Genomic DNA, 27904 nt, shown 5'->3' with positions numbered 1-27904 from the left:
AAAGACATTGGTTCCATTTTTCTTCTTGGACTCAGCATACCAGTGGCTCCTTCTCCCAAGGTGGGTCCATCCTCAGAAGGAATTGTCGAGTGAAACCGAGAAACTCTGCCACTTCGCCTGCCAAGGCATCAAATGTACTGGGACGAGGAAGAGCATCTTCTAGCCTCATGAGTTGTCCAGGGGTCCCAGATTAATCTTGGATCCTGTTCTCCTGTGGCCTCTCAAGTACTTTGGGATAGTAGAACCTTTTAAAGAAAGCATCAGATTATTGAACGTTATTGAAACCGGGCTTAAAAGTCAAGATAAGTTACTCCCTAACATTTCCATTACAGTTTTTCCAGGTGGGGGGGATCTTCACACAGAATTGTATATCTAGTCTAAAGAAAGCATTCTGCCATTGTTCACAACTAACCTGCCTTTCTTCCCTATTCTATGTTGATACAAATCACTTAAGAATTTGCATGCCTATTTAAAACGGTCTGCATTTAGTGCATCTATTACTGAATTTAAGTATTGTGTGGTACCAAATCGAGTGCATATATTTGCCATTCTTTGAATAAGTATTTCCAAGTGTTATTATTTAAATGTATGTATATATTCCTGAACCATATTTTATATGAAGAAGCTGAGTTATCATCTAACATAGTGTGTGGTCATTCCTTTGTGGGGGGCTTTCAGGATTCACTGTACTTAAGATCCAACCTGCATCACCTCCTGAAAGCTGAGCCTGGTTGCTCGTACATTGCTACCAAATTGAGAGCCGTGGCTGGGGTGTTCTGTGCCCTTACCCTACCATATAGAGGGTAGAAGTACAGATACCCCCTCCAGTCTTTCCAGACAGCCTCTAGGATTTGTATTTGAAGACAGAATGGCTGCTACATCAGCCACTCCATTGAAATCTAAGGGTCCTCTGGTGTGTGATGAGTTGACTTCTACCCTGCAGGAGTACAAAGATGAGCAGAGGCTAAAGTGCCTACTCAGCCCTCACACTTCTACACACCAAGAGCTAACACAATCATAAAGGTAAAACGGGCACAGTTAAGAGATATTTCTTCTTCATTTTGTATGGTAACGTGGACCGACGGCAGACTATACTCTCAAGAGGGTTACAAATTTGATTCAGTAGCAGCCCAAACAGCAAAGTATAGCAGTCTAAAATAAAGGAATGTCCAATCATGTCTCTATAAAATATATATTTTAATCAAACACACCATGTGCAATATTAACCAACTAGAATACACTGAGAAATGCCACCCATATAGAAAGAACACATAATATGCAAAGATAGAATATATGCAGCACTCTTGGTGATGAGACAGGGTGAGAAAAGGCAATACAAAACGCCAACATTCAAAGGATATGTTCGTGGAGTTGTTAAAGGGATTTAAATGACCTTTTCAGTCTCTAGTGCCCACATATGGACAAGGGGGGTGCAGATATTACTCAATAATACCTTTACAAATGTGTTGGCGGTTCAACGGCATCAAATAAGGCTTTTTGGCATTGATCACGGGTTCTCTTCAGTTCAATAATGCAGTAGTCGCAGTGGTCCAGTTTTGATCTGCCATCAATTTGAGGTCGAACAGATGGTAATTGCGCTCTTGAATCGTCTACTCAAGCTGTACGGATACAGCGATCACTAGGTTTGGTTATCAGGGATAGTTGGTGCTTGAGTTGGTTTCCGAAATGTGCAGGAAAGTCAATTCTATGCAGGGGCACAGAGTTCATGGTTTGGGAGACACCGTTGTCAGGTTGATCGACTTACAGGAGCGCTGATGAGGAGGTTGGGGCTTCGGATGGGTACTCGAGCAATGCCAGGCAGTGGAAGAGTGGGCATATCTTAAATGCAGACCCTGCGCTGCAGAAACTTGGCTCTCACTGCAGTTGTTAAATGGGCAAATGTGACCTCCGAACCTGCTCTGTGCCGGTGGTAGAGAAGGTGCTGCAAATCAGGATACTGATGCAGGAGGACACAGATACGCAGATACACACTATGCTTTTGGGTAGAGTTTATGAAATGGGCATCTGATCAGCAGGTTACCCTTTCACATTATTTTTACTATTATTTGTTTATTTGTGTTGGTTTATAGAAACCTTTACAAAAAGATTCAAATACAGAGCATTTTCAAAATAAATTATGTAATTCAATTTAGATAAAATAGTTACATATTCAATTTCAAAACTTAAATTCATGTTTCATTAATATATCCCAAAAGCAGTATAACAATTCAAAAAGCACATAGAAACCAGTTTCTTACAGGTGTAGTACAATTTAATCAGGTTACAATTCGAAAGCCTGATTACGAGTTAGGCAGAAAATGGATGGTAACTCATCCAAAAAACAGCCCTGAGGAAAGACTGTTACTGCCACTTGGTCAAGCAGAATTTCTGCCTGATTACAAGTGGTGGTGGCAGTGTAATTCCCCATTTATTTTGGGTCCATCGGACCCAATGTTTTTTTATTTGCAGAATTACCACAGCGGAATTACCGGTGCAGTAATTCCAGCAATTCTGCCGATTTTTCAGCGTTGAGTGGGAAGATTTAACTCCAGGGTTTTGCTGAAGGTAAATCCTCCACTCAACACCCAAACGCATAATTCGGCATAGTGGTAAAATTGGCGGTAACTCAGGTACCTCCAATTTAACCACTTACCGCCTAACTCGGTTCATCTTACATAGAAACTGTTTGGAAGAATTTTCATTTTAGTGCTAAATATCTCCCACCTTAGAGATTCCCAGCTCTTTTGCTGGACTTTAGGACTTTTTTTTTATACCTGATTTGGATGACGTGTTTCGTTTGTTTTTGGAGTCTGACAAACTCGAAAGGCATCTACTTTTTTGCATGGTGAGACACAGAACCTTCAGTGCAGTGTCACAGAGAAATGCCTTTAGATTTCTCATAAGGTTTGAATACCTTTTCTTGTGTGAACTACTGTTCCCAAGAATAGTAAAGTGAAATTGGCTTTACTTACCTTTTCTCTTTGTAGGTCCAGCACACCCCATATTATGTGGAGTGCTTGGAGGTTAACTAGTAGCCCTGTTATCCTACATTCTTATGTAAAACATTTTATATTACCCTCACTACTTTAAATGCCTGGTGGCAGTGGTTTAATTTTCCTAACATTGTGTTTTTATTTTAATGCAGGTTGAAAACTCAGCTGCAGTACAGCACCCATGGGTGACCATTTTGTAAAAATGGCCCTGTTCTTCTTTTTTCACCATTTTCTGTTTGTGAGGTCTTTCTTGGGTTTTACTTGGTGCGTTGAACCAGGCTTGAGCCCTTTGTTCATTTTGCCTTTGGCGGGCTTCAGCCCTGAAGTTTGCCTCTGGCTCCAGTGTGTCTGGAAACGCAGGATGTGAGGGAGGTTCCCGAAATGCCCCTGTCCTTTGTCTCTAAGAGTGCCTGAATGCAACCAGTCCTGATTGGCTGGCTGGCTGTCCTTTTAGGCCAGCCACCCTGCTGTGTGATTGACAGCCTAGGCTGGGCATGAATGGGAGAAACCTGCTTAAAAGGTGAGGGTTTTGGGACTAGAGGCAGAGTCGACCACTGGGAGAATACCCGACAAACAAACCATGCACAAAGCTTGCTACATCCTCCTGGACCTTTGAATTGCCCGGTGAAGCCCTGCTGCAGTGCTGAAGCTTCTTTTTTAATTCGACAGAGAAGCTCCGGAAAGGGACGACTTCTTCTTTCGGGTTAGTGGGACCAACTAACCCTTAGACAAACTCCACTGGACCATCTTCCTTGACTGGCTGTACTTCTTCACTGCTGCAAGAATCGAGTGCTAGGGGTTGAGAAATCCATAGTCGGGTGCCACATCTCAAATCTCCCCAGAACTCCAGGAGTCTCCCAAGGACCCTCCAGGAGCAGGACAACCAGAGCTGGAGTCCCCTCACCAAAGCAGTAGACCCAAAGAATGAAGGAAGCCAACCGGTATCCGAGATCTGCGTTGGTGGTGTTTACTAAGCGCTGAAACTGTGAAGTGCCGCTGAACCGAAAAGAGCCCGCAGCTGCCAACGACCTCCCAACTACCGCCACAGGAGCCCTCCAGATGTCCTCGCTCTTGTCCCCACAACTGAGGCTCAGGAACACGGGGTCTGCATCGCTGTAACAGGACAGAATCCAGCTGGACCACTCTTCTTTAAACCAGAGGTACTGTTTAGACTTGGGGTACTTACCTCATTGTCTTTTTAGTTGTGTTCTTCCTAGTTGGGAATTGCATCAGCTTACTTTTAGAGTTGATTCCAACTCTCTTTTCACAAGCTTAACAGCTTGTGACCCTACAAGTGATTTTCTACAAACGCTCTAACTTTGTGCAAGATATTGATTCTAAGAAGGGCTGAAGCTCCATAGACTGTTTCAAATTGACTTTGGCTCTCCTGGCTTCCTGTAGTCTCTTCTAGCCCATTGACTTTGATATTGACTCTCACTCATAGGTGGTAACTTGTTTTAGGCTGTTACTGCTGGGAAAGGCTTGTCTAGATTTCATTGGAAGATTTAAGTGTCCTCACATCAACTGTGAACCTGTTTAACCATTTTCCTTCCTTAACCCTTCCTTTCTACAACCATTACTGCCCTTGTGATTGAAGTCACCTGATGGTGTAGGTAATCAAAGATTATACACTAACTTGTTCTGATTCCTGAAATTATTTTTAAAGTATATTTTCATTGTTACACAAATTGCATTTTTAAAGAATGCTTATTTAAATCTTGATGTTTCATAAATAAATATGTATAACTGAAACCTTTAGTGTACGTGTTATGTGGTAACTTGTATTAACGAATTTCGTTGCTACAGCTCTACAGCTGACATTTACCCCTGGCTGCTCAGTCACACTACCAACTTGTGTAGTACTGATCTATACCAAAAGGTGGTTTACCTAATGCCAAGCAGATAAGTGTTGTGTAGTCTCACACAGTGTGACTGGACCAATTCTTACCTAACAATAACCATCAGGGAAAGGCATGAAATATTTAACACTATCTACAGACATCAGTCAAAAATCTAAGTGCAGTAAGCTTCAATGAGACCGATTTGCCATGCAGTATCTTCCAGCACAGGCTATCTAAGAAGACCCATCCTAGTGAACTTACAAATGTACTAAAAACTCAATACGCTGAAGTCTTAACTCTGGCCAATATAATACCAAGTGTGCCAATGTCTAACTCTCATTGCTACATCTGCAGAAACGACAAGTAAGGTCACATTTAAAAGAACTATTTCAAATATATTGAATTTCACGTGTCAATAAAACATTCATTCTGAACAGCATGAAGTAATTACGTGTGCTCTTGTTTGGGAAGCAGCATAAATATGGTTCAGCCGTACCTAGTTCTTTTTGGGAGGAAATGATGCGCCTATAGAGGTGACAGTTGAACAATTCATCCATAGTATTTGCCCAATCCCAACGTTGGATACATTCTTGGGCTGTATTTGGATTAGTAAGCAGAGTTTCAACTGAAAGATCTAAAATCCCCAAATTCTGTACACAATCAGCATGAAATTCATAAATGAAACCCTTTTTCAAGCTTTCATCTCTCACCTTTCTACTCAACTTGGCATACAAACTTCTCTCAGTATGTGTGTAAAATTTCCTGTAGAGAGATAGGGCCTCATTCTGAGGTTGGTGGTAGTCATGGCACTATTTGCGCCATGACTGCCACCAATAACGGGTCCGGCACCGGTCTAGTTCAATGGGGATTTACCGGTGTAGTCCGACCTTTGCGGGACCGGTAAGTCCCCTTTGAAAATGCCATTCCCCATTCCCATTTGAGCCCGCATAGGGCTCAATGGGAATGGGGAGGGCGCAAATAACGGGCTGGCGTATTTCAAGCCCGTTATTTGCGCCCTGGTCCCTTAACAGGTCCCATCCACAATGCCAGGTCAGACCAGGCGTTAAAGGAGGGACCCGCTAAGGGACCCCGTAGTAGGGCGGTAAGGGATTACCGGCACAGGTCTCCTTACTGGTCCCTGATATCCCTTACCGTCCAACTTGGAATGAGGCCCATAGGCTTTGCCAAATAACCATGCTTTGAAGAGATTTCAAGCCCATTTCATATCTGATCGTACACATGGGAAAAACACTTTGGGAGAAAATAAAAAGCAGAATGGCATAATATAGCTTCCAAAGTGCAGAGTTCTCAAAGTATCTAGTTAGTAAAAAATGTCAAACCGTAACAAAGCTTAGGTACCGCTTTTGCCAGACAGAATTTGCGAGTTCGATGCACAGACAATTTGCCATGTTTCCCATCCATTCTACTCATCTGTCTAGCTAAGGTGCATGTCTTATTTTCAAATAAGTTCTATAAAAGACTTTTTGCATTTCAATATAACCTAGGTACACCATAGAATTTTTTACTTACATTTTACATTTGCCTAAGAACCATTGAAAGGGAATGCCACATTTATGTTAGCTAAATGTTATTATCACAGACCTTTGTGGATTAATACTTACATTATTAGCCATATGGTAATGATCCAAAGCAGTTAGTAGGTGCTGTAGACCTATAGGAATATGTTGGATTAGATTAAATCATCTGCATAGCCATCCCATGGAGTTTTTACCCCTCCTATTCATGGAAGTACAAACGTAGCAGTTGACAGAGGAATGGCAACATCTGCTACATAATTATTAATAGACAGGAAGCAAAAATGCATCCCTGCCTCAAACCATTTTCAATTGGAATAGGCCGAGATAGTAGGCCCTCGCTATTTAACCTGACTCGTATACAGGACGCTTTGTGCATATGGATTAGTATTCGTAGTGAGGCCTCTGGAAGACCCACTTTTTCAAATTTTGCCCAAAGGGTAGGGCGATCAACCTTATCAAAAGCCATGGAAAGGTCCATAGAGGTGATGTAAATTGGAGGTGAATTCCCCGTCCATATTGAATGTTGAAGACTAGAAAATACCACCAGAATCCGAACCCAAGGATTTTCGCTGATTAAGGCCCAAGAGATGATTAGAATAACACCAATCCTCTACGCGCTCCAGAACCAATACAGAAAATATCTTAGAATCCGCATCCACAATAGCAAGTGGGCGGTGATTAGAGGGGGAAATGTATCCCTCTTTTTGTATATGGGTACTACATAGGAAATCCTCCAAGATGAGGGCATGGACATAGTGGAAACAATGTCCCAGAACCAAACTCCCAGAATTGATGACCACAATGGCACATTCTCTTTAATCACTGCATTAGCAATGGAATTAGGACCACACGCATTAGAGGGTTTTGCCCGAATGATTAAACGCTCAATGGCTTGCTCTTCTACCCATGTATACCAATCGTATCGTGTGGTCACATTATCCAACTTAGTAAGCTGAGAAGATAAAGGCATATTCAGTTTTGTAAAGTGATCATACCAGGTTTGTTCTGAAATTTGATTGGCTTGCATAACCATTTGGTTTACCGCCATTGCATTTAGTAGTGACAAGCAATTAGTTCTCTTATGTTTTTTAGAGCTTCCATCATGGCCTCAGCATCCCTTTACAACAAAAGGAGATGGTGGGGTTTCAACCAAGGTTTCCTCTTCTGTTGCAAGCGCTTAGCTCCACTTACAATACCCATCTCTGTCATAGAAGATACCCTAAGCCTATGTATGTCCTTTCTAATGGCTTTTTTTCATGTTCTTAACCTGAATATCAAATTTGTGGAGATGATTTCTAGCTCTTGAGATCTTGTTTGTAACCTTAGGTACTGCACCCAACACAGAGTTTAAATCGGACCGAAAGATAGATGATGAGTAAGTGGCTTTGTTTATCTCATAATTATAGCCTCCAAAGTACTCCAGGAGTAACATATTTAATTTGTGAATGTTGTTGTTGTGCCAAGCTATACGGTTACCTCTTGCATTAGCCGTTGCTGACAAGGGAAGATACTACCTCAACATAGACAGTATAGCCCCTTGATCTGTACTCTGAACAGGGCATGATTGCTATAAGTATTTGGTAGGACAACTAGCTATACAGCCAAATTGTGAAGATTTTTGGTGAGAAATACATAATGGATAAAAGATGCTACATTCCAGCTAGTCCAAGTTGGCGTGTTAAGATGATAATCCTCATTAAACATTGACATTCGCCAACCCTCAAGAAATGTAGGCCATTTCTGGCCCTGGACCATCTTCCTATTAGACGTGCTAAAAGGCTTACAGTATTCTCTAGAAGAGGTCCCCTCTTGTGATTCAGTAAAGTCCCCTGTGTTCTCAGAAGTAAGACACTCAATATCTGGTAACGTGTTGGACAAGCAATCCGAATCACCAGCAAAGATAATTTCACCACCTGGGAAATGTTCAAACCAAGATTCCAATATATAATTTACGATTCCCAGGTTGTATGATAGATAGGTTGTCAGATGGAGTCCAATATAGGTTCAACAAAAGAATCTTTAGCCCAGAGTAAACCCTTTGTCACTTTCCAGGTTTCCAAAACCTTAAAGCCCCGCCCTGATTGTATAGCAATTAGAAGGCCTCTGGCAGGACATCCTCTAGGACCCTGTTTATCTGATACAGCTATTGTGTCATATCCATCAAAAGCCGGAAGCCCTATCACCCAGGTTGCTTGCAAAAGAATAATATCAAACAATCCAAGTTTGCAACAACGGGAGCGGTCAGAACAAAGGGAAGAAAAACCTCTGACTTTCCATGAGAGCCATGTTAAAGGCCCCTCAGTATTAAAGGGGACCCTTTACATGCTTAAGCATTTCAGAGAGAAAAGGCAAGCCAGTGGAAATTATCATTACCATTTGCTTCCTCCGCTGGATTTAAATTGTAGCCTACCTCATTAGGCATAGCTAAGGTGCTATATCCTTCATTCAACTCCCCCTGTGTTGGCCTGGTATCATGATAATCCCCGCCCGAAGATAACGGGATCAGATCATAACCCATTCTTTGAAGATTAAGTTCCTCCTTTAGCAAGATCTCGTAGATCATACGAGAGGGGCTAACCAAGCTAACATAATCATAGCGTCTACGGTGGATGCAATCGACCAATGTTATGTCATTTGAAGTAACAAGTGGACGAACCTGGATTTCATTTAAGAGAGCCAATCTATAGGATCTGTTTAAGGAATTTGTGCCCCCTTGATCAAACATATAGTTAAGTATAATGCTAAATTCTTCTGGTAAATCTCTATCTATGGGGATGGGGCAATTAGAATACCCACCTTGGCCCTGTTTTACATTAGAGCCAGTATCACTTGCAATATTAAAAACCGGTTTAGTGCCAGTTGAGAATTGACTTGGCCCCTCTAACAGATGATTCATAGGATCCTTAACTAGGAGTCCCTTATATGGGTCAGTAAATGCGCTAAAACCATACTTTGTAGTATGACCAGAAAATCTGAATTTAACAGATGGTTCAAATAGATTATTCTGCTGGTCATCTTTCACCTGCCATTCCGGATATAAGTCTCTACTTCCTCTATGTTCAGTGTTGAGATCAGTCATCCTTGAATATGTTTAATCCTTCAAACCCACCCACATGTCCTGGTGAGCAGGATTGCCAGTTTGAAATATATGCAATTGATCATGAGTCAAAATATGTTTCACTATTTCTTTGATCTCTGGTTCACTAAGATGCACAGATCCACCACTTATTCGTAAATCTGGAACCCCGGATATTTTAGTGGCACCCACCCCACTTATACTCTTTTCAATAGTGAAAGGTACAAGATAGCATTGAACTTTATTTAAATCATCCAGGGGAGGCTCTTCTATCCAAGCAGTGTGATCTGATCTAAAACATCCCCCTAAGTCCCCAACGGGAAACTGAGGAAACAGTTCATTGGTTGACCTGGGCGCAGAATCAGTCCGCTTAAATATATCAAAAACTGTTGGCTGTTTTCCCTTCATCCTTCCTTTATGTTTTGTTGCATCAGGCAATCTAGAATCAGAGTCCCTATTTACCAATATTGGGGCCGTGGCAACCTGAACCCCTTTCACTCATCTTGATGGGCCTCGTCAGCTGATATGACCGACTGTAAATTAGATTCCCCTACCAACCTGCAATCAAAGTCGTCATCATCTACTAACAAAGGGGATTAAGATGCATGCATTTTCCCAAAGAAATTGCTATTGTCGTTAAATTATTTTTTTTCTTCTTGTTTTTCTTTTTCTTTTTTTGGAAGTTCTTTTGGTCTGAACCCCTGCACTGAAGACAACCCTGTTATTGATTGCAGGAGTAGGTATCATGATGTCCTCAGAGGATGTAGTATAGGGCAAATTGACAAGTTCAGTTTACCTTATTTGATCATCTTGCACCTCAGGAACCACAATAGGTGCTCCCAAATATGTGTTAATATCCCTTGATAGAAAATCATCCTTTGTTTCCCTAAATACACAAATCCAAGAGACTAAAAGAGTAGCTATTTCTTGTAAACCTTTAGTGTGAGCTTTTAATTCTTTTAATACGTCCACTTGCATAGTCTGCAAATAATATTATGTTCATAACAACTAAAGTCCCCTTCTGAGGATACTCTTACCAGATGCAGTGCTGAGGTAAATGGTTCAATCCCCCATTTCATCCCCAGATGTTCTAATGATGCTAACAGGGAAATCTCTCCTGTCGAAAACAGGGGAGGAGTATTCAATAGTGAATCGGTATGGCATGTTGGTAGAGGCTGAGCCCTTGCCACCGATTCTATCTCGATTATCTAGTTCTGGACAACTTGAGGTAAAGATCCCATGTTCTCCATAGGAATCCGGTAGGGATCACTGGATATGTTATTAAGTTGAACAACCACAGTAGGTGTTTTCACTTTAGACATAACTCCCTCTGATCCCACACAATCTGAGATGCTATCAGCAGGCTCGGGAGATGGGGTAAGACGCAGGGCCATTGCCTGTGACAACCTTATCCGTCTTGTTGTAAAGAACAGGGGTGCAGTCATGATGTCTTTCCCTGAAAACACCATACGCTCTTTCTTCCACATTTTTCTTTAGCAGGTTATGGCGAAGCAACCAAGAAAGATTAAGTGATATTTCCTGCAGATGAAATCGAGATTAGGTGAACACAATGCTCCTACCGGCCGTAAATGCCTCGTAGATAACGTATTTGCTTGCTTCCCAAATGAATAAAAGTTGTAATACAAGAACCCCTGCCACCTCAACACAAGCCAGCAAATAGCCAACTGCACTCTGGAAGCAAATTCCGTGATGCACACACACTGATGCGTGCAGCCTGGGTTTAAAACACTGTGCTCAGCAGCTTGTGGGTGGAGCTTAAGTACAGCAGTATGTAGATGCTTAAATGGTTTGAAAAAGAACAAATCAAATAATTTTATTATTTAATAACAATCAAAAAAGACAGGGTTTTCACACCCTTGCCAGATGGCAATTCATCACAAGGTGATCACGTATTGCCATCTCTCACTTCTCCCCCTCAATCTAAATCTATGTTTCTGCCTCTTTCTAGCTAGGTGAGAGTATTGTTTTCAAGTGCACGTTTGCTCGAGCCACATCAGAAAAGCGGCTATTAAACACCAACATATTCATTATTTAATTGTGCAATACTGCAAACTATTATTTTTGGCACTGTTCACATAACATAGCAGGGAAATGGGTTACCTACTACTTATTTCCTCACTTAAATAATCAAATTGCTTCACATGACTGTTGGTAAAAGAGGAGGTTGAAGGGTTCTGCCCTTTCACTGATATACCACTGATACATCTTGAGGCATATTCCAGAAACATAAACACTCATACATAATACATTTGTAAAACCTAATTATTTCCTGCTTGTTCTTGTTAATGACTTTCACATGTACATAAACGTCTTCTTTGTCCAGTCAGCAGGTGTTTGACACCCATTTGGGGCTTTTTGAGGGCTGTGATAAAACCAGAAAAACAAAACACAAGAATCATTTAAAAATTAAAAAGAAAAATGCTCTATTTTAAGACTGTAGAGATTCTTATCTTTCAATTTCACAATCAACCAGAGGCAAAGTAGTACCAAATCTTCGTGCAACATCTCCTTTCAGCCTACCACAAATGAGGCATGCACACTCTTTATTTATTAATCAAAGTTATTTTCATTAGATGGAATACACCAGTTTATCAGTATTGCTTGCCTACAGCCTCCCTCCCCTTTAAGGATAAGGAATACATAGGGTTGCACAGATTGTTTATGTATTAAAAACATAGATAATCAAACCAATTTAAATTATAAACAAATTGTACATCTTTTCCATTCACTATGAAACCTCAATCTGTAAGGATATCTCCATGGAATAAAAGTGTGAAATGAAAAAGACAACATGTGGGCTGAGGCCTGCGTACATCAGTATGAAAAAAAAAACACTTGCAAGGAACATGTGTAATATTTTCAAGTTCCCTAAAACCAAAGCTGACAAGATCTGAGAAGAACATTTCAAGTATCAGAAAATAACCTGCAACATTTGTTAAAATGGGGAATTGCCTAATCTGCGGAGAAAACAACAGCAGTCGTAGAAAGAAAAGGAATTTGCATTTGGCTGCTGTGTGTTTTCATTTTCATCTACAGAAATAAAAAGTCAGGATTAGGAAACCTACCAATACTGAGAATATGGACTGATAATAGGGGTCTCACAAGCCAATGCAATATGAAATGTGAAATGTTATGAAAAAAGGCACATTATAGGTTGCAATTGTGACTGAAACCAACTTTAAATGGAGTCAGCCGTGAAGTCTGACATAAGGGAATCCTTTCAACTCACAAAGAACCCAACCCCCCAGAAAACAGGATGGGACGATATATACATTCCTTTCCCAAGCCAATAAACACTTTGAAGCTGAAAGCTGTAGATAAGGATCCTCCTTCAAAAAAGCGGAGACAACCAGACAGCGTTATAAAGTTTAATTGTTCAGTTTTGGTACTTGTCCTGTGTGACTTTTAGGGGGAACAGTTTGAAAAAATAATTTAAATTCAGATGAATCCATGTTCCTATTCAGACAAATCTATTAGCACTATCTTGCTGGCCTTCCTGAATGAAAGAATGTAACATTTGACAGGACTGCATGTCTGGAAACTTCTCAAGATGAGACAGAAGTAACACCGTACAAACACTCTTTCATCAGCCAGTCCCTGCGCATGAAGACTATATGGGCCAGGCCTAAGTCAACAAGAGCAGATTTCCAATCGTGACTCAATAGGAAATTATCATGTAAATAGTCATTTTATCTTGGCAGAAGAATTGCAATTGTAACGCCATATTTTTGTATAAAGGAAAAAACCCTTTAAATGTACATGCAATTGTTTATATCGCCTTTCTCTGCAACTGAACCTCTTACTGAACTCATTCACCTGGAAATCCTCTATTAGATAGCCCCAAATCGTTTTTTTAATGTTGTTTTAACATGCAAATTAGGCAAATTTGCATTTTGTCGCAAATAAATGGTGAACATTTGCAGGACCGATCGAGCCTGTTACGTTGAGTTGAACAAATTATTTGACGATAAATGTAGAATTGAGTTAAAGGGAAAATTCTATAACCCAGAAATGATTCATGCAATAATGATACAAGTTTCATCACCTGATTCATGTCAGAGAGAGTAACCTGGTGAGCAAATTATTAAGTGGCCACATAGGTAGAATGTATTGTTTCAGAATATGACACATTTTAATGTCAGAAGCCTCTGAGATGACATGAAGTCAAATGGGAGGGAAACTGGGTATACAAGTTACTCCCATCAGACTATCCTCTTCATTAATATGCCCAATGACTGCAAGGGGATATGTCTTCTGTGATATCACTTTGGGGACATTACCCAATCACATACATTGACCGATTAGACTGGGGAAATCATACACAACTCAAAGGGTGGGGTTTCTGTTCTATAGAAGGTGAAAAAAAAAAAGTGGGACTCACACACTAACTCATGGACGCTCACTGAAGGAACTCAATCGCTCACTCACTGACTGATGGCGAAGAATGAGAGAAAGGAGGATTGATAGTAAGTAGAAGGAGATGAAATATATTGCTTTCTGTTTGGATCCATTTTGGATTATAATCAGAGCCCTGCAAGTTAGGCCTAGAAAGACTTAAAGTCTGAGGCCTTCTTCAGTGGAAGAGAAAGCAGACAGGCTGTGGAGAAAAGCTGATAATATCTCATTGGCTGATGCCCACCTGTTGCTGGAGGGGGAGAATTGAAGCAGTCATTAACAGGGGGCGACCACCTGTTTGTGGTTCAGCCAAAAGTAATCCTGATGTGAGTATTCTCTGAAAGGGAAGTAACCTTACGGAGAGTTATCCTATAAAGGCCATTAGAGTAAATCCTGGCCCCTTCATTTGTTAGTACTGAGGGTGAAAGCAGAAACATGAATTGTGCATCCCGTGAAGTAGGGAACATTTCAGAAGTGTATATGCTTCTGGAAAAAACATATATAATTGATAGACTATGTCCATGGTGTGTTGATAGTGAGATCTCCTGACATTGTGCAAGTACAGAAAACATAGGACATATCACTGTGCGCATACCTAGACAAATAATGTAATTCAAGCCACTTCCTTGATATACCATCGCGTAGAAAGTTGTGAAAGCTAAGTTGTTCAAGATGAAAGGAGGAGGGTGATTATTTGCTGTCCATTTCTTCCCACTGTCGAATGTGCCCCTCAAAAGGGAGAAAGGTACTTTTTACAGGGTAATTGAATAGAAACATCACTGAAGGGAATTTTACCAACATACTGTGGAACAAACATTTTGTTTGCTACAAGCCATTCACATACCCGAAGGTCCAATAGTTTGTTACAGTTAAATAGAAGCGCACAATTGTCTTTCGAGTAGGGGGTTGGTATGTAGGATACATTGGAAGTAGTGAGAAGTGAATAGGCAAGGATATTTTAAAGTATTGGTTGTTTTCACAAATTAAGGATTCCTCCTGGACTCTCATGCATCCAATCCATGATGCCTGCACTCTGAGGGTGAAGCAAATGCATAAATACCTATGGTGAAGTGTGCATTTCTAAGTCTCTATTTCCATATCTGTGGCATTGAAAACTGAAGTGACCAGTGCGTTGATTATTTCTTATCTGTAATTTGATGCAATTATTTCTATTTGGTTAATAAATAGACCTTCTTTGCAACCGTGCGTGTTTCTTGTCCTAAAGGGGAGAGAAGCAATGGGGAATTAATTTTTATCAAATTGAGGGTCCCAAATTCATAAAAAGAACTGTATTAAATAAAAAAAGGAGAATTGTGCATACCTGTTTCGGGTGGGTAGACATTTCCCCTGAATTAGATATCGCCCAGTTAAAACTGTCAGTCCCACCAAGATATGATTTCTGGGATTACTAATGCCATTGCAACCTAAATCCTTTTTACCCAACTTGTTCAGCACTCACGAATGTGTGTGAAATCTGTGTGTGTTGAATTGAATTATGTGGCATTGATCCTGCAGCCTCAGAAGTACAAATTGTTACATAGAAAATTATTAGAGGTTTGAATTGGAGTTTTAAGTGACTGGTTGAAAGTGGTAAAATAGGCATAAGAAACGTGTGCATTTCTGCTTAGCGAGAATTGCTGGAGGCAGGCTGTTATATTTAAACTGTACAATGTCTGGCATAGCAGGCCTGTTAGGGTTGGCTCTTATGCTTGCATGTGTGCTGTGCCAGGATTGATGTCATCATCAGAATGTAGGCTGTGAGTGTGGAGTGTGAAGTTAGAATGTTTGGAGTTACAATATGTGAGCCTGGGTGGTGGGAGCCACTGGGCTCAATGTCTCTTGTTCTTCTTTATATCTCAATGACTTGATGACATCTGATCCTGTAACTATGAAGCTAATGAAGTAACCACTAAGAGTACCTGCCCTGAGTATCCTGAGTGTCCTTGATGAGTGAACCCCATGACCAAGGGCAGGTCATAACAAGGCCCATGACCTTTCACAGTTATATTTGAAAGGGAATTGGACAGCCACAGAAATGACCTTTGAAAGACGGATGTTAGACAGAATCATCTCAGTGAGCGGGGACATTTGAGATGAATGTGGCCCATTAAATGACTTCCACTTTCAAAGAAGAGACATTTTGGCTGATCTCCATCAGTGCAGGTTTGTATTTTCAACTCCAACTGGTGGAGGGCATATTAGCAGACTGAGAGGGTCAGAGGTGCTGAGCTCCAAGCAATTGTGTAGCGACCAACTGTATATATTTTACCATATTATGCGGCTGGAAGAATCACTGAAAGAAAGCCAGGTTTCCATCATGTCATGGATCAAATGAAAGCTAAAATTCAGACATCTCGTGATGAAAGCCAGGGTGGGGGTATGGCCTTTAGAGAAGGGCAAACGGGAGGCAGAGAAACAACAGACCCTAAGAGGGACCTCAAAGGAGTGCTGATTAATGTCAGATCAACGGGGGCACACCCCTGACATCCTGTTCATGACTGAGACCTTGATTTCTGCTAGTTCTAACCCTGATTTCTGCAAATTCTGCCAGATGTTACCTGATGATTACACTGTACTGCGCCAGGACAGGCTCCGACTTGGTCGGGGTGGTGGCCTTGCAGTAGTATACCATACCTCTCTCAAATGTCAAGTTATGGCTGTAGACCACTTACTGTGCTGTGAGCTTCTTTTCGTTAGAGTGCAGGTAATGTCTAATGTGTCAATTTCCTGGTGATCTATAGTAGAGCCAACTTTGATTTGGAGCTCGGGCAGCTGGTGGCTGATTTACCATTAAACAACTCGAATTTGGTTCTACTGGGGGATTTTCATTTCTACCCAAACGATCCTTCTGATGTCTATGCAAAGAAAGTGATTACCGGACTAGCCGATCTCTCTTTTACTTTTTGTAACCATCTGCCTACTCACCGTGCTGGGAATACCCTTTACCGCCTTTCCCGTACTCTGGTTTGATCACTTTCTGGTGCCTTTTTGGTTTACTATACCCTATCACCCAAAACAGAGCTCTCATTGCCGGCAGACTCACCAGTTCTGGAGTAGGGTGGCTCACTCTGCATTGGCGAATCAACTGATTCAGATTAATAGTTAGTTAGTAGCTTGTGGGCAAGACCCATGTACCTCTCTTTTAAACACTATGACCGAGGTAGCAGATTTACTAGCTCTGGTGGAGTCTTGATTTGGGCGTTCAAAGCCTTCTGCGCCATGGTTTACCTCTAGTCTCCAGTCCCAAAAACAAATGTGCCGTCACTTAGAGAGGAAATGGCAGCAAAAATATTTCCAAGAATCATGTAATAAATATAAACATGCAGTACTCTGCTACCATAAGATGATTGTCATGGAAAAAGCAAACTTCTATGCTAACAGAGTCAGGGCAGGGAAGTGAACCAAGTGGGTCAAACCAAAGAAGAAGAAAGGAGTCAGGTTCATGGACCCTCATAACACTGAGAGATGGATGCTTTAAGTGTGAAAACCTAATGATGAGAATGTAAGAGATTGTCTTTGCAAATATCAGGAGAAGAAAGGCAATTGTCCTGGTAACATGGAGCAGGAGAAAGGTCCAACATGCCTGGGGAAGGGAGTCATTCCCCCAGGTATTTCTGAGACTGCAACCAAATGCCAGGTGAATGGAGACACTCTCCTGGCCCACCAAAAAAGAGACATTACTTGATATTGTTTTGGAACATTGTGACTTGGGGAAGCGAGTTATTCCCCCGGGCTGTTTGAGACTGACTGCCAGGAGAAGGGAGATATTCACCTTGCTCACCAAGGAAACCATGTATGGAGACTTGAACCATAACCTGGGAGAAGGGAGACATTCTCCTGGTATCAGAACACTACTACGTTATTCTTTAGGTTATAGTGTAAGAGCCAGAAGTAGGGTTCTCTTGACACAGGACAGTGGACACTTTTACTTTAACAGACATGATATGATAGATTATTTACAACACGCTTAATGCTCAGAAGTTTCTAAGCTCAGACCCGGGGATCAAACATGAGTTGCTCTGTGTCACTTTGCTTCCAAGGCGAGAATGTTGCCCCTGAGCTATCCTCCAGAGACATCCAGACATACTGACAGTCACCTTAGATCTTTAGTTGAGGCTAGCAAACCCCTCTTAAGAATAGGGAAAGATGTTTTACTTGCTTTTCTACCTAATAAAACTCTTCAGCCCCAAACATGCCAGCTTTGTGTCAGAATACTTCTTGTGCACCCTTACAAATCCCAAAATAAATTCAAACCATGACCTAGCTAGCAGGTGTAATGAAACATGTTTATTGGCAATAAAAAACATAATTATTGGATTGTTAGAGATGTCACTTCTGAATTGTATATAGGTTGTGATATTCTCCAGTGATTTGCAAATAGTTTGGATTTTATTAATGAAACAGTTTTGCCAAGACCTGGAGGGTAATCCCATGGGCTTTGACAATGTTGACAACGCATTTCAGTCAGGTCAGTTGTTGCCTTATGCTGTTGAAGTCGAAACAAAACGAGAGGTTACTGTCCCAGGAAAGGTGCAACAATTCACAGTACCAATCGAAAGTAAAAAGAGGGCAAACCCTAAAGAAATCAGAAAGCATTTATGAAGTTGGGCTATACCCTCCAACAACAAGGATTGTCCCTATGTCCAATACCACTCATCAATCTAATTGACAACACGGTTCGAGTATTGGTGGATAACACCAACCCTTAAAATATTACTTTGGCTGCAGACACCTCTATTGGAATGGCAGCTGATTCTCAATATTATTCTATTGGATTAGAACATGTAATTATAGGTCCATTTCAGAGGCGTAGCTATGGGGGGGTCTAAGGCGGCTATAGCCCCTGGTCTTTTGGTTGTAGCCTCGGATAGAATCTCAGGAGCTACAACCGAAAGACTAGCTAGCCCCCAGTCCCGACAATTCCAACAATAGCATAGCCCCGGGTCTTTTCCAGACCTAGCAACACCCCTGGTCCAATTCCTGAAAAGTGTTATGATAAAACAGACAGTATCCAGCCAGAAAAGATCAACACCCAACAGGGAGGACGTTTCTTTGTGTTATTTTCAAGCCCTTACAGGTGGAAGATGTTACATGTGACATCTTACAAAGTGAGGTAATATTTAGAGTTCATAATAACTACCTTAAATCCATTGAACCTCCCACCCAACTGGAAGATACTTCTGAAATATTGACACCAGAGGTATTTCCGGGTCTCTGGCAGATGGTCGAGTAACAGATTAGTCTGGCCAATATCTGTGAGACTGATGACCAGCGACAACAGCTGAGACATGTATTCCTGGTTTTCCAGAGTATCTTCACAGTTGACTCCTATGATTGTGGGCAGACAACTATCCATTCTACAACAATACCTTAGGGCTTTAAAATGTCTACCGTGTTTGTAAGACAACACTGGTTGCCTCTCGCATACATGGAATCACTCACAGAGATTATCAGAAATCTGGAATCCTTTGGCATAATTTGTCCTATCCACAATACCTTGAACAAACCCGGTACTGGGGATTTTAAAACACAATGGCCAATGGACACTTTGTGCTGACCTGTGGGAGTTGAACATGTCCAAGTGTCAAGGTGTCCTCTTCTCTATATTGATCAAGTACTGGCACAGATCCAAGGATCAAAAGTGTACTTAATCCTCAGTTCTTGGCCTCAAGCCCAGGGACAACATCTCTCTGGTGCTGAAATCCCTTCACTGGCTTCCCATGGCTGCAAGGATCAAATTCAAGACCCTTTGCATTGTTCACATGGCTTTCTGGGGCCTGGGACCTACCTACCTGCTCTACTGCCTACCTAAATACTGTCCCTCATGAGCCCTCTGCTCATCTACCTCCAACCTTCCCACAGAGATTTGGAGGGAGATCCTTATCCTCAGCAGGTGCTTCCCACTGGAAGAGCCTCCCTGCCACCCTCCGTCTTGAGGCGGATCTCCTTAAATTCCAGAAAATTCTCCAGACTTTCATCGTCTCCTTTTCCTTCTCCCTCCCTCTAAATTGCTAACCCCACTCTCTGTTTTTTCCCTCTCTCCCTCCTCTTCCCTACAGCACGCTGACTGGCTGTCGGGTATACCTCAGAGTCTCACTGATCCCCGGCACCCCCGCCAGTCCTCTTCCGCACTTGCTTCAGGGCCCTACACTCACCCGCACTCAATCCTCTGAGAAATCAACCCTAGAGAGTGGCTCTCTCTGCACTTACCCCAGTCTAAAGCGACTGGGTTCACTTGACCCGCTGCAACCCTCTTTGTACTTGCCCGATCAGTGTGCACCGGGCTTGAAGAGCATCTGTCTGTTCTTGCTTCTTCACCCATTATTCCATTATTTAAACTGCAGAATCACTGCCAGTCTTATTTGCTGTCCCCCAAACTGTCTAAATGTATTTTTGCGCACTTACTCTGCCTGTGCAGACTATTATCGTCTCAGAATTTCAAGGGATCTCAGCAACTGTGGTTTTTTCCCCATGTTCCCACTGTCCTTGGGTGCTTTGAAGCACGTGACTGTGTATGGACGCTATGGGCCTCATTACACGGAATGCGGTAAACCATGGTGCTATTAGCACCATGGTTGCCGCCGGTACCATACCGGTACCACCATGGAGAAAAGGGGAATTACCATCCCATTCCAAGGTTGGCGGGGCGGTAATTCCCCCTTTCTCCATGGCCCTTCCCCATTCCCATTTTTGCCCCATAGGGTTCAATGGGAATGGAGAAGGAGCTAATTACAGTACCGCAAATTGCGGTACTGTAATTAGCACCAAGGTCCCTTTGCGGGTCCCAATTTTAACGGCTGGTCTACACCAGCCGTTAAGGTCGGGTCCCGCAAAGGGACCTCGTAATAAGGCAGTAAGGGTTTACCGGTACCGGTGCCCTTACCGGTACCGGTAAACCCTTACCGCCTACCGTGTAATGAGGCCCTATATAAATAAACAATACCATACCATACAATACCATACCAGTCCTTGACTTGACAAACGGTTATTGGCTAGTACCCATGAATAGGGAAGATCAGTATAATCTTCTCTTTGCCTTCAGGGGGCAACAATATACTTGGACACGTACTACCTTTGGGTACATCAATTCAGGAAATGAGTTCAACATTTGCAAAGCCATGGCTGATCTGAGCAAAAGAGGAAACCTGGCCCACATGGATGATTTGTTGGTCAAAAGCTGAACTGTGGAAGAACATTTGACAGAAATCACACCTGTTCTTAACCAGTTGCAAAACTCTGGTGCAAAATTGTCCTTCCAGAAAGCACAATGGTGCAAAATCAGAGTGAACATTCTAGGGCATGTAATTACAGTTGAGGGCCTCAATCCCAAGAAAAAGGAAGGTAGAGTCCTTACTCAAATTAAAGAACCCCAAAATTCTGTTGGAGTTGTGAAGCCTCCTTGGACTGACTTATTATAGTCAAAAATTCAGGATTATGCAGAGATCACACAACCTTTGGTCCACTTATTGAAGGATGGGGTAAAGTGGGAGTGGGATTAAGCACAATCTGAGGCAGTGAAGCAATTGAAAAGAAGCCTGTCACAAACTCCCATCAACATTGTTTCTTAGAGACTGGTTTCTCAGATACATGTTTGACGGTGGTGTTATACCAAAAACATGACAAAGTCAACAAGGTAATCTTCTACGTGAGCAAAACATTATCCCCCGCAGGAGAACAATGTAGTGTTTGCGAAAAAAACACTTCTGGGAACAGTGTGGGCATTGAAAAACTATGGTCTGTTTTTCCAGGGGGAGGACACCATAGTAGAGACCACCCACCAAGCATTGCAATATTTATAAAATTATGGAATATGGGCCTCGGAATGTGTCTAATTCAAGAATCACTTTCTGGATTCATTAAATTTCAAGGCTTTACTGTGGAGATCAGGTACTTTCAAAATAAGAGGAACCCTCTAGCTCAAGGATTAACAGACATACATGATTGTGTTGAAGAACATTTTCTCAAGGACGAATGGCTGATCATCAATAGTAATATAGAGGCATACCTGATGTCCCCACACAAGGTATATGAAGGGAACACATGTGAGGGGATACCCACAGTTTATGTGGATTGGTGTTCCTACCATTTTACAAAATACTGAGAGAAAGAATCGGTTGCTGTAATTGGGATCACCTGGGTAAATGATCTTTGCGAACCCTGCGCTGGTTACAAACTAGGTCCCCAAAGTAGCCAGGTGGCCGAGCTGATGGCAATTTATTAAGCTGTCAATACTGAGGTAAACCCACCAACTCACAAAACTTTGGTTTGTGAAACTACTGATTAATTCAGACATGCATTGTGCAAATTATAAAGCATTAAAAGATGAAAGATTGATCCAGATCATTGCCAATGTGGTGAAGTCTAATGAAATGACCACCTATTGAAAAAATTGCAAAGGTCATTCCAAGATAGAGGGTCCTAATAAGACTGGAAATGACTTGGCTGATCAATTGTCCAAAGCAGGAGCTCTACAGGGGGATTTCATAGATATGCAATACCTCTTGGGATAAATCCAGGTCACGACAGTGACCAGATCACAAACTTGCACTGACAGTGAACTTACAGTTGCTCAGGGGAGTGGAGATGCTCTTGGTGCATCAATGCTCAAAAAGAAGGTCGTATTATTGGGAAATTCTATATATACTTAAAAGATACAGTCAGATTTCTGCTGGCAGAATCAGACATAAAAAGGGGGACAAAACTGATCCATCGAATTATAGGCCTATCCCTTCTTGGACACACATAGTATACTTTTCTCCTCATTCATGCTAATGCATATGCAGCTATGGGCACATGAGACAGGCCATTTGAAAGTATTACAAACAGGATTTCGGCATGGGTGGGAACCTTGCTGAAGGTCACATTATAGATTGCCCACAGGAAGAAGCCTGGACAAAAATGTGCCACCTGTCTATATGGCCGCTGTTGACTTATCAATGGCTTTTGACCTGGTCAACAGGAAATGATTATGTCAAAAAGGTAAAAATTGGGTCTTCCGGCAAGGATTTTTAAATATACTGGTCTTTCTGCACAGTGATACCTCATTAGGAGTAAAGACAAATCGCAGGGCAGACACAAAGAGGTTTAATGCAAAGGTGCTTTTCAGGTTCCACATTTCTGATATGGATCAGACTGTGGAACAGGTGGCCTTTATATCCCCTACGATTTACTGAGTGAATTTATCTTGGCTTTCTAATGTCGATGACGTGACCCTTTTAGATTTGACCCACATTGGACTACAGAATCTAATGAATGCCTTTGCCAAATATACCAGGGCAAATGATGCAATGATGAATGTTAAAAAGACAACGAGTATGCGCTTTTCTCCAGGAAAGAAACCCATGGGATTCACTTAGCATCTTGATTTCCAGACATTGGAGACAGTAAACTACCTGAAATATCTGGGCTTACATACCTCAGTGACCCCAAACTAAATTTCACTTTTGAAAATCATAAAAAAAGGCAATCATGTTGTGCAACCAGAAGTACTGAATCAATAACAAACACGGAAATGTCTATTTACTTCCTGTTATAAAGTTATATGAAACACAAGTCATGCCTACATTAATGTAAGGTGTAGAGTTACCATACTACTTCATTGTTAACTTAGATGTAAACCCCATTGAAGGATTAATGTGGCGGAAGGTCTTATTGCTTCTAAAGTGCTCCTACTGCAATATCTGCACTGACCTTGGTTTGATCTCTCTGAATTCCCGAGTGATGTGGAAGAGGTTTTTATTATGTGAGAAATGTGTAGAACCTCCCTAAAATACACCTTTTGAAGAATTTCTATGATTACACGAGTAACTGCTATGTTCAATATGTTCAGAAGTGTAAGTCGTTCCAAGATCTGAATGGGGGGCTCTTTGAACTTGCTAAATATAAATGACTGCATTATCAAGACATGTAATGGCGATGGCTGGGGCTGTTGCAATTGTATTAATAAGAGCAAGTGCATTGTGCTTTTGCAACATTTGCACCACAAACATACAAAGAGAGGACTTTTACATTGGTGGTATTCCCCAGCTCTCGCTTTAGGGCTCGATTTATGAGACTTCGATTCATTGTACTACTTACTAACGAGATCTCTCCCATTCACGAGTGAAAGGACCTGCGTTTGGCTGTATGTAGACTGTGTTCGGAGGACAACAAAACCCTGCCACATCTGCTGCCAGCCTGTCCGATTTTCAATACGTACGCAACTTGAACTTTTAAAAATGTGTCCAGAGATCTAATGGTACCTGTCCTGACAATCTCTGGGCAGGATTGAGTTGCAGAGATTGTAACGCTGTGACGTTTGCAGTACTTCTGTTTTTATACAGACTAAATCGAATTACTTCCTTAGGACTCCTTTCTAACGTTGTAATCATAAAGATGAATTTTGATCAGTAATTTTTTAACCTTTTAGATTGTCAAAAAAGTTTGAAGTGTTCACTTTATATTTTATATGTGTACTTTTATTTGAATTCATTGTGGATGTAAATCTCACCATTGTATTTTTCCTTTTGTCTTTTTCGTTTAAACATTGTAACTTTTGAACACGTGTGTAGGTCTAAAAGAAAAAGCAATGACACAGTAGACAACACGGCTCCATAATGCAATTGTTTTGTGTGAAACCACATGAATATCATTTGTCACCCAGTGGGTCAAATAAATAGATGGGGTGGTGCCCTGGCACTGCCCATCCACAAGCCTCCACCGCTGCTGTCATTAAGATTCTTCCTGCGTCAAAATAAAATAACGTAATTGTTTACGGTAATGCCATTCCAAGTGTTTTCCAACACTGTGTTCATGTCTTTATCAAACTTTAAATCTAAATTTGGTGAATCACTGAAAATGTTGTGCAAACATTGACACGCTAGAGCATGTCTGAGTATATTAGGTTGGGCTGAGAGAAACTGAAAAGTCCTACCACTTGTATTATTTTTGAGTTAACATTTCCGTGGGTGAAACAAATACACAGGGAGAGCGAGTTTTCTCCCCATGAAGAGAAAGTTCTTCCGCAAAAAGTGGGGCAGAACAAAAGATCCAGAAATTTAAAATCAGATTGAACATTAAGCAAAGAGATAAACTGACAAAAAAGATTAATGAAACTATTAACCTAGAAGATATCAATACAGAATGTACCATGCATGTCAATATATATAAACAGAGATCATTTAAAAGTGAAAGCCTTCAGTAGTCTGTTTCATATCTACGACACTCCTTTCAGACAAGAACAGCACAGGTTAGGTATCATGTTGATATGCATTTAATGTTCTATGATTTAGCTACTTTCCCAAAGTGATGAACTCACCTGGGCGTTGGGGATGTGGAGGTCATATGGGCCATGTGCTTCTACCTGCGCTGTGAAATTGTGCCTGATGGAGGTATATCTTTCACAGCTTTAGGGCAGGTGACAGCCAGGAATGCTGACTGCACCATAGCGTTGCCCCCCCCAACGGGACCTTCCAGCCAGACATGCTCTGTATAGGTTTCTGGGAGGAAGAACTGTAGTCAGCCTTAGTAGGGTGGATGACTATCCCTTAACATGTTCTATAGATGTCTGGAGAGAAGCTTTTCTGTCACTGACATCCTGCAGCACAGCGCACCAGGGGAAGTGCACTCATCAGCTTTCCAGCTGTGCAAAGGAAAATTAACATGGATAATGCTAGATTAACATGAGCAAAGGTAACCTATAAAAAAGAAATTACAAAGAACACAACTGAACCTGATGTTTTAGCTTGGAAATAATTAAGTAAAGCTGCAACACAAACTCGAGAAAATTCTAGGAACATATTAACCATGGTTCTAAACATAGTAATACCGGTACTGAAACAAATGTGCTGGAAGCTAGACGGGATGCTCACTTTTACAAATAATCCCAATTTGGTGAGATTACGCTTGATTTGGAACCACTAATGGAAAATGCTTGTTCATCCACCACAGTATCTACAGGTTGTGAATACTGTTTTACTTTATCTGAAATGACTCAGGCCATTTGCCTGCAAGTCCTACAACAAATGTGTGCCCCTGATTGAATTCCTGCAGACCATTTTTTATTGAAGAATTTGGGTCCCCCCCTCTTGCTTAAAGTTTGTACTTATTGTTAGGACAATGCTCTGTCAGGAACCAGGAATGAGACTCAGACAGAAAGGAGTCATGGTTTTGGTCAAAGACTTTTTATAAAATAAAAGGGAGTGGGGAAATGCCTCTCTGTCCCTACTGAAGGAGGTGTTTCCCTACCTAAAACCAAAACTAAGGGTTTGTCAAAGCAAGAATGTCCAAAGCAAAACTGTCCCATGTCAAGTACTATTCTGGCCCTCACATTCTAACAAACTCAAAATTGAAAAGGGTAATGTCTTTGGCCTTGAGTGGTTCATAAATGTGCCAAAAAGGAAAATGTGTAACTGTTATATATTCCAAATATCTAATCATGTCTTGTAAAAATAAGTTTTATTTATATTTCTCATTAATGTTTATGGATTAACATCCTTATAAGGAGTTAATAGATGTTGTAATAAAAGGCATCTTTCATAGAGAGATATACCAAACTGTAGATATAAACATGTCATGGATATCAATACCATATAACGAAATACACATTCTTTGTAACTGCAATAAACAAACATGTTGTGGTTCCTGTTGTATCTGTATTGATAAACATGTTATGTTCTTATGCTTTATTTAAAATTGTATATGTTGTTGTTGGCATCCATTATCCAAATCATAAACATGTTATGTGGTCACCTTGGAGACATGGAACCTCCATAAGGTTCCAAAGCACTGTATAAGTGTGGTTATCACTCTCCCTGTTGAGGATTCACCATTGACAAGGGGGGGGGGGCTTCATTTTATAAGAATGCATACTAACCAAATAATTATACCAAAGTCTTTAACTGATTGGACATTCTTAAGTTTTTTCTTTATAATGTTGGTAGTCTTGCTGGTATGAACTTCATAACAACCATTCAGTGGTAGAATCATGCTCCTTGAGTTCACCTACACGTGAAGATGCACATAATTAATGAACTAATATAAATCATAGTTCAAACTGCTGACGTGACATAGTTAATAAATCACGTACAGATCGAGACAAATTTAAACCGAGTAAAAGAGAAAGGGAAAACTCACACTTCCCCGATTGACATTCAAATGATCAATCAAGGTTGTTTGAAAGGAATATCAATTTCCTCATTGGCCGAAACTGTGTCACAAAAAAAATGAGAAGGAAAAGTTTATGGAAGCAACTATTATTATGAACACCATGATGTAGCTAATTGTATTATCTGGTCATAACTCCAATTGATATACTTACACCTGGGTCATCACAGGTGAAGCTCTATCCACTAACGTGGTTCTCGTGAAGTTCAGCATATACACAAAAGTGTCGACATATAAAGTCATCAACCATCAAGGTCGAGTATCCTTATTTGTTCGAACCTGCAAAAGATGGAACCAGACATCTGTCACTTTAACAGTCTGGTATCTTGTTAATGCCTGCGATATAACATAACTATTAGCAAATTGGATGATGCTTACTTAATAATTGGTCTGCTGATGACAATCCATCTGGATCGATGTTCATGATGGTTCTTTTCCTCAAGACTCTCTCTCAGTTTTGCTTAGTCATATCTAAAAGTGTAAACAAAATACAAACCGTAACTCACCAAATTGGGATTAGTCAAGTTCATTCTGTATATTCTGTTAAAGCATGGTGTATATATTCAATGGACTACTTTGTGATTGTTACTAGCTGAATTACCAATCCTAATTAGCATGCACCCTGTTCCAAAATGTTCTCCTCATCTATAAACACCTGTCAGAATAGGTTGTTATGTTGACTCTGTTACTCCCAGCTTTCTTGCTGGTAGTGGTAAAATACCATCTAGCATTAGTTATGAGCAGTAACTAAATTACAACGTATCCTTAAATCCTGTACGGATTAAATAGCCTGTAGTAAACGCCAGCCATAATAAGCACTCACCTTATTATGTCTGTTTTCATCATTTCGTCCACACGCCAAGTCACGATGGTAGTCTCCACCAAAGCTGCAAAAAC

Source organism: Ambystoma mexicanum, chromosome 4p, assembly GCF_040938575.1.
Source record: "Ambystoma mexicanum isolate Mex_15411 chromosome 4p, UKY_AmexF1_1, whole genome shotgun sequence".
NCBI lineage: Eukaryota > Metazoa > Chordata > Amphibia > Caudata > Ambystomatidae > Ambystoma > Ambystoma mexicanum.
This window is presented reverse-complemented; position numbering follows the sequence as displayed.